The sequence below is a fragment of the Myotis yumanensis genome, unplaced genomic scaffold, assembly GCF_028538775.1.
Source record: "Myotis yumanensis isolate MYYU_CA2020_CCGP unplaced genomic scaffold, mMyoYum1.0.hap1 SCAF_3, whole genome shotgun sequence".
NCBI lineage: Eukaryota > Metazoa > Chordata > Mammalia > Chiroptera > Vespertilionidae > Myotis > Myotis yumanensis.
In genome coordinates, this window is record NW_027223754.1 from 46,994,990 (window position 1) to 47,008,602 (window position 13,613).

General features: G+C 36.9%; 1 protein-coding gene across 4 annotated transcripts in view; it reads right to left on the reverse strand.

The window, feature by feature from the left end:
* GPC5 (glypican 5) overlaps positions 1-13,613 on the reverse strand; it is a 1,289,857-nt gene that overhangs the window by 1,248,810 nt on the left and 27,434 nt on the right. The gene's annotated exons all lie outside the window — the stretch shown is intronic.

Sequence of the window (13,613 nt, forward strand, 5' to 3'; positions counted from 1 at the left end):
TGCATACAAGTCCTTTGGTTGATCTCTTACCACCCCCACCCCCATGCTTCGCCTTCCCTCTGAAGTTTGACGGTCTGTTCGATGCTTCTCTGGATCTATTTATGTTCATCAGTTTATGTTGTTTATTATATTCCACAAATGAGTGAGAGCATGTGATATTTATCTTTCTCCTATTTAAACCTATATAATTTTATTAACCATTGTCACCCCAATAAATTCAAAATTTTATAAAAGCACCTTTTAGTTTTCTAAGCATATTCAGAAACTGTCTGTGAAATTATTAAACATATGTAACAGTTGTGGTTAAAAATTTGGCTAATATGATTAGCACCTCACTTCCTGGATAGGGTCCCAGGGCAAGCACCTTTATACATAGCGGGTATGCTAGAGAAGGAAGGAGAAGGTACGGATGTGTAGTGGCACCTAAAAAGGATAACCCTGATGAGGGCATCATGGGGAAGGTCCCAGGGCATTCCCAGGCTACCCAGGTTTTATAGAAAGCTTAGAACAATTGATTTTTACAAGGCCTAACATAATACAGTTGCTCCTTTAATGTAGGGTAGGAAGAAGACTTGTGGCTCTTGATCTCTGGGGAGTCTCAAGTTCCCACATTAGCCCTTTATTGACTAATTTTAGACCAGCAAGTATATCTTATATATGCTGGTCTAAAGACACACACAGATACATACACATAACAGCCACTTTTCAAACTCTTCCTACTTTTTCACACAGAGTCGGCCTCAGAATCACATTTCCAAAAGTTAGTTCTGGGTAAGATCAAGATATCTGAAATCACTCCAGGGCACAGGGGCCATTACTACCACATTTTACACATGAGGAGATAGACACATAGAGAAGTTCTGAAAACTGCCCAGTGTCACACACCTACATACTACAAAGTGGGGACCTGGTGTTTGCAGTGATTCCCAAACTATCTTCTTCACAATCACTCTACTTGGAGGAAAGCAATAGTCCTAAATCTATAAATGGTTCATCGATAGCCCTAACTGGCCATTTTTAATTCCTGTTTTGAAAGAAGTCATTCGTTTGGTAAATTGCAAGAAAATAAATTGCAGGTTAGGAACCATCAAAGGAGTTATATTAAAAAAATAAAATAGGCTAAAATATCAACTTGTAGAGTTGCCATTGCTGTTTTTTTACAAAATTTAAGTGGTAGAAAGTACACTTAGAAAGATGCTACAAATCACCCTGGCTGCTATCCTAAACACAGTGCAGGAGGGAGACCTTCATGTCTCGGCAACTCTGAGTAACCATGGGTAGCAATTTAGACAACTTAGAACAAATACATTCTTCAAGTTGATGAGAACCTGCGTGGATTAATCCAGACTTTCATTTATACACCTTGGAAGCTGGAAATAAAACTAAACTCCAAAACAAATCAGGACTGTAAGTCAGAGATTAGTTATGTTTAATCAGCACAACATTTTCAACAGCATCAACTATGACATATGATTAAGTAACTTGGAATTTGGGTTGCAGTGAATGGGGAAAAGAGTCCATAAGAAACTAGCTCCCTTGCTTCCTGAATCAGTCCAAAAGACAGGTGAGATGAACTACACCTCCTCAGGGAAAGGATTCTATCTTACATTTCATTCTCAGCATAGCCACAAAGGACATAAAAAGATGCTTGTTGACAAAGAGCCCAGGCTACGGTTCTCCTGTTGTAAAAAGAACAAGCATCATAAGAAAGCAAAGCCAGATGGAATCCAAACAGATACTACATGGTAACAAGACACGTTTTAAAAATATTTCAAAGCCTGACTTCAAAGAACATGGCACAACTAAGGATGCCATGAAACAGCAAGAGTACACAACCCAGGCTCAAAGGCAATAGTCGTGTTTCTTAACAGCAGGCATGTTTCTGAACAGTAAAATCAAACTCCACAAGAATTAAAGCACTGAAAATAAATGAAATTAAAAACAAAACAGCAGGTTCCTTGCTGAGGGGGCTCCCAACCAGAATTGTGGGAGCTTTTTTTTCATTTCTCACCGACAAGCTGCGGTATTGGTTATTTTGCCTTCCTTTCTGTTAACCAGCATATGAAGCTGTCACGGCCACCTATCTGTGTGTGTTGTCTAGAAAGGTTAAAACTGGAACATTGGGAGGCATTGTGGAAAGATGGTGGTAGTGGCAGCATAGTTTCCACTATTTCCAGATCTTCATATAGAACTAGAAAATAAATCCAGAAGAGACAACTAAACTACATGCCATAATACTCCCAACGCAGACTCTGGGCAGGAGGGAGAATAAAGCAGTGGGGTAATGTCTGAAGAACCTGGAGACAGAAGAACCCTGAAATAACCAACAGCAATTCATGGGAAAGCACAGAAGGCTAATTTGAGAATAGCAGCTGAAACCTGGAGTGTTTTTCCCTCTTGAATATTAAATGTGTGCAAAGGACCATTGATGGAAAGGAATGAATGAGCAGGAGCAATCCAGACCCCTACGAAATCTCTAAACAGATCCAGCAGGCTCCTTTCCAGGGAAGAACCCCACACAGAAAAGACAATCCTGGAAGTGGAATCAAAATTCAACAGAGACATAGATGGAAAAGGTCTAGAATAATGTGGGAGGGGAAATAAATTCATAAAATTGCAGAAAACAACCATAATTTTAAATATTACACAAAAATAACAGAAGAGAAAGCTCTATAAAGTTAGAAAAGCTACTTTGAAGCCATTCTCGATTTAAATATTTCAGAATAAAAGCTAACCTTACAGAAAATGAACAACAATAAAAGAGGTCAAATTTCACATCAACTTATTATAATAAAAAAGAGAATAAAGAACAAAATAATATCCCCATAAAGAAAACATGTCAGAAAGACATTCCCCACTAAAAAAGATCAAAGATATAACCATACTATTTCAAAACAAGTGAAAAGATAATGACACAAAACATGAAAGAACAACATAAATCAAAATTAATAGAAAATCTCAGATATGGAACTCAAGAAATAATTAAAGATGAAAGAAAAAATTCTGAAATGAAGACTAAATGAGAAGAAGCACAGGAGGCAATCACACGAAGGTTATGCATTAAAAAATAGAAGACAGAAAATAAGAAATCATAAAAAAATCAAAAGAAATGAAAGGATTTGAAAGTTGATAACAACAAATATTCTTAACAATGTAAGCCCTGAAGAGGAAAACAGGACAAATAGAATCTGTATTTCATGTAAGCTAAAACAGTGGTGAGAGCAATATGAAATTCAAAACAAACAATTATGCAATACTCACTTTCTTATTTTCTAAGACTTATTTTCTAAGTCTAAACTGTATCCTTGAAAATTAGGATTTTTAAGTGTGGGAGACAGGAGATACCGGCCTAATAAAGAAGAGGTTAAGTAAAACTCTGTGATTTTGAATTTGAAGTATCAATATGAAATTATGAAGAAATTTACCTTCAATAAGTATATATTTCCTAGCTTCACTGAAAATACCTAGAACAATGACTTACCAAATGGCAAAGGGCATTCCTCATGCCCAGATGATGGTCTTGAAATATCGTTTCTCTCAAGAAATCAGTGCTTCCTACAGAAATGACTCACTCTAGATTATCGGAATGCATATATAAGATGACAGACCAGCTAAAACTTCTTGTACGCCAGATAGCAGAGAAACTATCAAATAACTCCAGGATCATATCAAAAGCACTCAGGACCTATGATAGTCTGCTAGGGCTGCCATTACAAAATCACAAACCAGTGGCTTAAATAAGAGAAATTTATTTTCTCACAGTTCTAGAGGCGGGAAGTCCAAGATCAAGATGCTGGCAAGTTTGAGACTGCTCTCCTTGACGTGCATATGGCCGCCTTTTCTCATGTCCTCACATGGCACTGTCTGGTGTCTTTCTTCTTATAAAGTCACCAGTCACATTCTTATGGCCTCATTTCACCTGAAGTATCTCCATAATGGTCCTATCTCCCAAAATAGTTAGATTGGGAGTTAGGGCTTCAATTTAGGACTTTTGTAGGGGACACAATTTGGCCCATTTCAGAAAGGTTTCTACTGGCAAACATGAGACAATCTGACCTTCAATAATAATAATTGCAATGGCTTGCAATCAATAAATATGCTTAAATCCAAGGGTTTTCTGTAGATATGTTTTATTTTATAATTTTTAAAAAAGACTTTTAAAATAGGACTGCTGGTTGACAATATGCACTCTCTTTTTGTTTCAAACATTTATTTCTCCCATAGTCAACTTACAGGATTTTTACATTTGTAGCACATACCAGCTTTATTGATGGCTGACATAGGAAAGGGACCTTGGTACCAACACAATGAGGTTAAGATATATTTTAGGTTTGCAAGATGCCTGTTAAATTCATAAAATACCAAATGCTCACAAGATATACCACTTTCTTTCATGATTTATTCCAGAACTTCAAGAGGACTTGATACTAAATGAGGGGTCTGATAATACCCCTTTAGTGGCTGCTTGAGTTCCCTGCTCTGTAGTGGGAATAAACTTGGTATCTCCAAGAAACAAGAGCTCCAGTTGCAACATGGCAGTGCCGTTCACACAGAGCAACCACTAACTCTGCACAAAATAAAAAGTCTTGAAAGCTCTAGAGAGTGAACAAAAGGAGAAAGTTCCTAAAAGGGAGTGAAGCCCTACTGGTGTGGCTCAGTTGGTTGGACATTGTCCTGTGCACCAAAAGGTTGCCAGTTTGATTCCTGGTCAGGGCACATGCCTAGGTTTTGGGCTTGATTTCTGATAGGAGTGTGCAGGAGGCAGTGGATAGATGTTGCGCTCTCACATCCACAGACATTTGTCTCTCTCTCTCTCTCTCTCTCCCCCTCCTTTCCTCTCTTTCTAAAAATCAATTTTTTAAAAAATATATAAATAAATAAAAGGGAGTCAATATTTGGAAGAAGAGAGAAACATGGGATTATTTTCTCATCTGTGGCTTTTAGCCTGGGGACAGTCCATGTATAAAGTTACTAAATTCCAATTTAAAAAAACTAACAGTCATTCAGGACTGAGGAACTAAAAGATATCAATCAGGCAATCACAGCTACTGGAAAGTGGTGGGGAAATACCAGGAAAGGGGGGGTCAGTGAGGGGGAACCCCAACTTCTGTGTGTAAACTGCTCAAATCTCTGCTGACTCCTGAACCACATCTCACATGGCCAGAGCAGACTGTAAGCAGCCCAGCGACTGGCAAGCTCAGGATGAAAGAACCGAACTAAAATTGCAGTGGCTGCCCAAGAGACATAGTTGACAGTTTGAGTCCAATCAAGTTCATTTTCTCCAAAGTCAAACGTATTAACACTCTTTGGAGGAATATAATAGAATCCAGAGTCACCATAACATAGCATTTACAGCATCCAGGAGACAATCTAAAATTACTGAACATATGAAGAATCAGTATGTGACCCATTTTCAAGAGATAAGATAATAAAGTAAGACCAACTCCAGATGCCCCAGATGTTAGAATAAACACAGAAGAGCTCTAAAGCAGCAATTGCAACTATATTCAATGAGGTAAAAGGAACATGTGCTGAGAATAAATTATAGGAAAGGGAATCTCAGGAGACAAAGAAACTATAAAAAAAACAAAATGAAAATTCTGTAATTAAAAAATATAATATTTGAAAGAAAAATTTCAATGGATGGGCTTAGTAGTGAATAGAGATGACAGAGGGCAGATCAGAGAATGTAAAGGTAGATGAATAGAAAGTATCAAATCTGAAGAAGGGAGATAAAAAGATTGAAAATCCTATACATACTAGTACATGCCTACGATTTTATGTATGCATTCATGGAGCAGTGAGCAAACAGCACAAAATATAAATTAGATATGACCAGAGTTCTGGAAAGCAAAGAGAGAAAGAGAGAGAGAGAGAGAGAGAGAGAGAGAGAGAGAGAGAGAGAGAGAGAGAGAGAGATTAAACACTCCATGAAATAATGACTATAAATTTTCCAAATTTTATAAGAAACACAAATTACCAGATTTTAAAGGTTCACTGAACCCCAATCAAAATAAAAAGAAACAAAATCATGCCTAAGCATATTATAATCAAACTACTAAAAAACAAAGGTTAAAAAGAAAAGGCAAGAAGCCCAGTATTTCCACCTTTTCCAAAAAGGATAGAAATACAGGAAATGAAGTCAGTTCACATAATGCCTTATAGATCACATTTAGGAGGGATTTTATTACAATTATAATAGGGAAGAAACTTCATTTGATTTGTTTCTTAAAAGTTCACTCTAATTGCTATTTTGAGAATAAGTATTTCTGTATTGCAATTTAGAATTAGGACTGCGATAAAAGATAAGAAGTGGTTAGATTAGATACATATTGAAGGAAGAAGGTAACTTGGAATAGATGTCTGTGATAGAATTTGGCAGGTGAGAAAGAGACAGGAATCAAAAATAACCCTTAGATTTTTGCCTGAGAAACTGAATGTCTAAGTGGTACCATTAATAGAAAAGGAGAACACATAAGAAGGATCAGGTTTAAGAAAAAAATAGAATTCAGATTTGGAAATGAGATGTCTATTAAAAATGCAACTGAAAATGTAGAAATACTATTTGAATATGCAAGACTTAGGTCTAGGAGAGATATCCAGAGTGAAGATATTAATTTGGGAGTTATACAAAATGGTATAAATACTGAGGGTTTCAATAAGACCATCTAAGGAAAGATTTTCGTTTATAAAAGTTAGAGGGTTTCTCAACCTCAGCACTACTGACACTGGAAACAAAATAATTCTTTTTGTGGGGGAGCTGTCCTGTACAGGAATGTTTAGCAGTATTCCTAAACTCTACCCACTAGATGCCAGGAGCACCCTCCCCAGATGTGACAACCAAAATGTACCTAGACATTGCTAAGGATGCCCTTCGGGCATAATCACCTCTGAGTGAGAACCATTGGCCAAGATGAAAGTATAGCCATATGAATTGGAACAGAGAAGAATCCCCTTAAAGGAGCTTGAAAAAGAAGCAGTCAATGAGCTAGAAGGATTAAAATGAGTTGGTGTGGGGGGAGGAGGTAAGAGGAAATGATATGGTGTCCTGAAAAAGTTATAAGACGTGAGAAATCAGCTGTACTGGGCAAAGTAGCAACATTTAAGAAGCCAGTACGTTTCGAAGATCTGTAATCATATGGGCTACCATTGGATTGTTTTCTTGACTCTAACTAAATAGTGACTACATGAGCAATTACATTGCATTTGGGATCCTATTAATTAAGAGAAATAATTATAAGGTCAGTTCAACTCATTGAAAGTTGAGCTAAAACCTATTTAACAATTTTAATGCCCATTATTTTCTAACTTCTGCCAACCCTGAACAGAAGGGATGCCTAATAGCCCCTAATATTGCTCTGCATCCTGGTGCTTTCCGGAACATTTGCTTTTGTGTACTTAATTGATTCTATTTAATTTTTGTTTCTCTCCCAAGACTGCAAGTTTCCACAGGAAAAGGACCACCATTGCCTTGTTCCCAGTGTATTGTACATAACTGGCACAGTGCCTGGAAGAAAAGATCTTCATTGAAGTATTAGTCTCTTTCCCTTTCTCCATACTTGCACATAAATATTTAGTAAGAGTCTTAAGAAGGCACTTCCATGGCTTAAAATTAATGAGATAGTTTTAAATATAGATCCAGAATGAGCATATTGCTGAGGACATTAAAAACTGGTTCAATAAGCCATTTGAAATAGTATTTGAGATCACTGTACTTACATTTTTGCAAATATTCCTCATATCAGTGATCCATCATTTATTGATCCATCTTTTCTTTATGGAATACAGGCACTGTCCTATAATAGTATATGTTGATGTTACTCATTAAAATTTAAAAAACAGGTTTTTTCCAAAGAGTATTAAGTATTTCATGTATTATGATTTTTTCTGGTTGTGTACGCAATAAAAAAAACGTAACATTTGGCAACCTACAAATTTAGACAAATAGGGTCAGCATAATACTCACTGGGAAAACTGTAAAGCTGCCCCTCATATACCTACATAAGTGGCAGCATTGATCCTTCAACAGACAATGTACTAGAGTTGTTTTTCCAGTAATGGTTGATTAACGTTCACACAAAGTCACATACTTGAATCCTTACTTTTATGCCAAGGGCAAGCATTGGTATAATGAAAGTACATATTTTGTGTCAGTAAAGCAGGGGAAAGTTGTACTAATAGAAGGCTTTCTCAAACCTGAAGTCATGAATCTGGAGTCAACATTTTGTAACACATGAACCAATTGAGGAGACAAAAGGCCTAAATATAAGTTAATACATATTTATAAGTTAATACATAAATAGTAGTGATATAGACCGCTACTTGAGATGAAAAAATTAATTACAATCTCATCCCCTCAATTTAAAAGAAGACCCATATCATTCTATCGCTTTTTAACCACCTCACCTAAAAATGCCATCTCACTAGCCAACAATCCACACTATCTCCCTAAAGGAAGCCAGGCCCTTGCATCAGAGATTCTGAGCTATCTGGCACAGGAAATTAAGCACTACCTCTCCATCTAGCTGTATCCACTGATGTAGTACGTGAGCTAAAGACCTTGCTGGTGGTGGGTCTGGGTATGGGGAAGGGGAGGAAACTCTCAATCATGAATGGAGTTCACATCAAAATGACTTACTAGGCCACATTTCCCTGGAATCAGTCCACCTCATAAGAATCTCCCTTCCCTCTGAGAACAGCTCTCTCAGGCCCTCCATGAGAGAGGACCCTGCCAGCCACATGTGTGCATGTGACCTCACATTTGATCAGAGTATATTGTGTGTGGCTATTCATAGGGTATATGCTTCTCACTACATAGTTAATATATTCCTAAAGTGTAGGCCCCTTCTAATTATTTGTGAGTAAAAACCAGAACCATACAGATTGTGCCATCTGAGAATTTAGAATTGGGACATAGAAAAAGTCTACTTTATTTGCCATCAGAACTGCTTTCTATATAGTTTAGGAGTGAAGTGTCTATTGTTATTTCACCATAGAGTCAAACAGCAGAGCATACAGAATAGACAAATGAAGGGAAAACTGTCAGAGCTCTCTGTAGTTCCTGCTTTAGTTTGTTTTTATACTTTGGGGTTTATGAGGTACACATAAAGACTTATAATACATTATGTTTATATTAGACCAAGTTAGTTTGTATTTCTTGCAACCAAAGTGCCTAAGCTGATAATCTCATCAAGGGCATAGCAGGAAAGGATGACTTAATCAATAAGTTATATAGAAGACTCTCTATCAAGTATAAGAAGTTTACTCTTAAACTCTGTTAGCATAGATGGGGGTGAGAGTATTGTTTATAATAAAATTATCCCTAATATCCAATGTGTCTCTAATGCTGATTTTAGTCAATTTCTCTTTGGGTTGCTTCTATAAAATTTTCTCCTTTGAAACTTTCAATGACAAGTCCACCTTCTGCTCCCTGTTTATTGCTATTATCTTCCTCTCTTAAAACCCAAATATTCCACATGGGTCTTCTCTATTGGTTAAAGACATCTCCCCGAAGGCTTAAATTGTTTCTATCATTACACAATCTATTCTAGAAAGAACCACGGAAAACATCTTACTCACTATTTGTTCTTTTGCTCTAACAACTACTCTGAATCATGTAACTAATTATATTATTCTTTTTAGTGGCTAATAGGAAACACCAAAACAAACTTTTCATCCCACTATTATTTTCAAGCTATATGATCTCTGTACAGTGACTTAAACTAACATTGAAAGAGCTAGGATACAAATACACACATAAAATAGAAATAGTAGCTAATTGAAAACAATTAAGACACAGAATAACTTAACTTCTTCTGGCTCAAATTATTGGCTCCTCTAGAAATTTTATAACTCACTCCCAAATAGTTACAAGGGGTCTACAGTATAAGACTATATTAACTATGCAGTAAGAAGCATATGTCATAGGAATAGCCACACATAACATGCAATATAATTAAGGTTATTTAAAAGTCCATGAATTCAAGGTCGATATGTTCCTCTTTTCTTTCTGGCTGATTTCAGCTGGATGTACAACTTAAACAAATATATTGGAAGCACTTGAGTAGATTCATTTTGCAAGATAAGTTGAAGAGAGAAATCAAAATCATATTGATTCAACCTCTTGAACAATTTTCAAATTTACTTCTTTCCATCTGTACAACCACCACTCTAATCTTAACATCTAGAAAAGACATTTTAAATGGATACCATAGAGACAAGAAGATCTTTTAAAAATGCAAACCCAATTATGGCACTTATGCAAAAAGATTTCCCATGGCTTTCTATTGCTCTTGGTATTGTTATTGGAGAAATCAAATTCCTCCCTCACTCGTAAGAGTGGGGTTCTTACAATATCTTTAGAAAAGAATTTTCTAAGATTTGTATGGGAGAATGAATGGTTTTTTTATTGGTGTAGGGTTACATTTCTCACGTTCCAAAGTCCTATGGCCCTTAAACAAACCCTGAAAGAGGAGCAGCTGGGGTTCCAGTAGAGCCAAAAGTAGAACTAGTGTCCATGTTGCTGTCAGGTCCAGTTCAGCATCAAGCTAATTAAAGTCCATGCTCTGGCCAGTGTGGCTCAGTTGGTTGAGCATCATCCCATGCATCAAAAGGTCGCTGGTTTGATTCCCAGTCAAGGCATAAACTCAGGTTGGGTTGCTTGTGGGAGGCAATGAATCGATGTTTCTCTCTCTCAAACCAATAATAAAAACATATATATTAAAAAATAAATAAAGTCCATTAGCTCATTGTGTGAAGCCCACATAGCGTGAGCCACATGGGCAAATGCAGAGGAGCAACAGGAATCAGGCATGAACAGCAAGGGAGAGAGCCAAGAGCCAAAAAAGAGAAAACTCCTTTTGTTCAGAAGTTTAAATATTGCAGTGGCCATGCCTATTCTGGCCAATCACCTGTTCCCAGGTGTGACTGACAAACAAGCACCTTCTCAGGTCACTGAGACCTTACTGGGCATGCGTCTAAACTGCCTTTGTCTAGTCCCTTTCCACATCAATCAGTGGGGAACAGACTTGGAAAGTGTTAAATTAGCAAAGCTGTATAAATGGCATGCCTATATGATCTAATCTCCCATTTACTCCTTCCCTGTTAAATAATAACCAGATTATTATAATAACATCATTATGAATGCCAAAATCCTTAACATAGCCAAAATAGCCTTATTAAATAATAGTTCCCTCACTCTTCTGTACAGTCCCATCACTTTCTTAACCTATAGACATGTTCATGAAGTGTGTAGCACGTGAAACATACACATAAAATAAGGACCAATTATACTCTGGCTTTCTTTCTTTTTCTCTGCAGCATTAAGCTTCTTGAAAGTGTCATCTGAATTTATTGTTCCCACTTCATTCTCACCTCAGTCTTACTATCTCAATTTTGATCCCACCACTTCTTGGTAAATGCATACCTCTAGGAAACTGGTGAACTCTGAGTTATCAAATCCAAGAGACATGTATCCATTTCTAATCACTCTTGACATCTTTGTGGAATTTGACAATATTTACACCCCAGTTCTTGAAACTCTTCCCTTTCCTTAACTTCTAGGACACCACCGGCTTCTTCTTCCTCCTAATCATTATTTGTGTTGCCCCAGGTTCTGCTTCTCAATTCTGTCTCTGTGTGATCTACTCCCAAGACTTCACTTACATACCTAATGATTCCCAAATCTTTACTTATAACACTCTCAAGTAATAGTTAGACCCATATTTCCAACTATCTATTCTGCATTCCACCATGATGTAACACAGTAGACTCAATATTGATACGCCCCATGTTACACTCTCCTCCCTACAGGGCATCTTCTACTCTACTAAAAACAAAGCAAAACAAACACTTTGGAATCATACTAGACTCTTCCTTTCCCCTCAAAGTTTCTAATAATTCTACTTTCTAAGACTTTCCATCAGCTCCATTGACTTCTCTAATTGATATTAAATGAAAGAAAAATGTCCCAGGGCAATGATAGAAGTGAGCTAAGTAAAAAAACAAAAACAAAAAACAAAAACAAAACAACAACAACAAAAAACAACAAAACTCTTGCCCTATGCAAATGAATTTGTTTTCTTAATAATCAAATAAATAGATTCTCTCAAGTGTAGTACTTCTCATAGCTTTAATATGCTAATATATACTGTGACTTTTAAGAAACATGTTCAGCATGTAGCATTTCTCCCAAGCTGATAAGATCTTCTTTGTCAAGTAGACCAGTTGAAGAGTTAATGGAAGTAATATGCAATAGAGCACAATTTGGGTTTTGCTAGTTATTCTTTTTGAGGTCAACTTAACCAGAGTTCTTAAAAATGGCATAAAAACTGGTAAGTGTGTAAGCTTCTATGTTGTGGCTGGGAATAGGCAAATGGGTTCTTACTCCCCCCACCCCTTCTCAAAGGACTATTCAGGAGATGCCGAGTATTCATTCCACCTGCGCTAAATTATAGAGTAATTTCCTGTTCTTTATTTTAATTAATAAATCAAATGAATTCATCAAATATTGATTAAACACCTGTTCTTCACAAGACACTCTGATAGTTATTAAAGATACCAAGAAGGATAAAAAGCAGTTTTGTCCCTCCAAGGCTTAGTCTAGGAGGAAACATATTTGTAAAAAATTTAATTAATGTGACAAAGTGTTATAAAAAAAACTATGTACTAAGTTCTGTGGGAGCTCAGAGGCAGAAATGATTTCCTCTTCTTGGAGAGACAATAGAGTGGGTCACAGGGGAGTTTCAGCAATGTCGTTAATAATTTTTTAAGTAGGTCCTTCATGGTCTCCCTACCAAAAAATACAAGATAGAAAATATCCCTAGTTTGTAAATGAGAAGTTGAGTTTCTCATGATTAAATTCATCTAATTTCACAAATGTAATAAGTAGCAAAAAGGAACTCAGATTTGCCAGAAAAATTGGAGGAAGAGAAGGAGGAATTATATCCCAAAGAGTGGCAACAATAGACAGGATGCATGAAAAACTATGGTTCATTAGGAAAGACAAAAGCATTGAGGTATGATCTACACCATGGAATACTATGCTGCTGTAAAAAGGAAGGAACTCCTACCATTTGCAACAGCATGGATGGGTGCTGGGGGCTAATTCCAGCAGGTCATAAATGCAAGAAGTTCATCAAAAGGTTGGTGAACCTTGAGGCTTCAGCAGGGCTGAAGATACATATCATTGCCTGCTGCCAGACAGCTAAGAGCATTTCCCCAAACCTGAAAATCTACATGTTATTACTGCTGCTGGCCAAACAGCTGAACAGCCAAAGGCAGTTCCCCCAACCTGATACTTTACTGCTTACCAAACTTTACCTTTGATGTGTGTTTGCTTTGCTTTAGGACAAAAATGTATGAATAAAAAGCCCTGGGTCTGGAGATTCAAGGAGATCTTAGTTACTTAAGCTAAGCTCCATCTGGCTCCCCCATGTATTCCAAATATATATTTTATGTCTAGTCTCTTTATTAATTTACTTGCAGCCCTTCTCCAGATTCCTGAACCCTTCTAGATGCTGAGAAACACCCCTACGGATAGACCTGGAGAGCATTATGCTAAGCGAAATAAGTCAGTTGGAGGAAGATAAATATCACATGATCTCACTCATTTG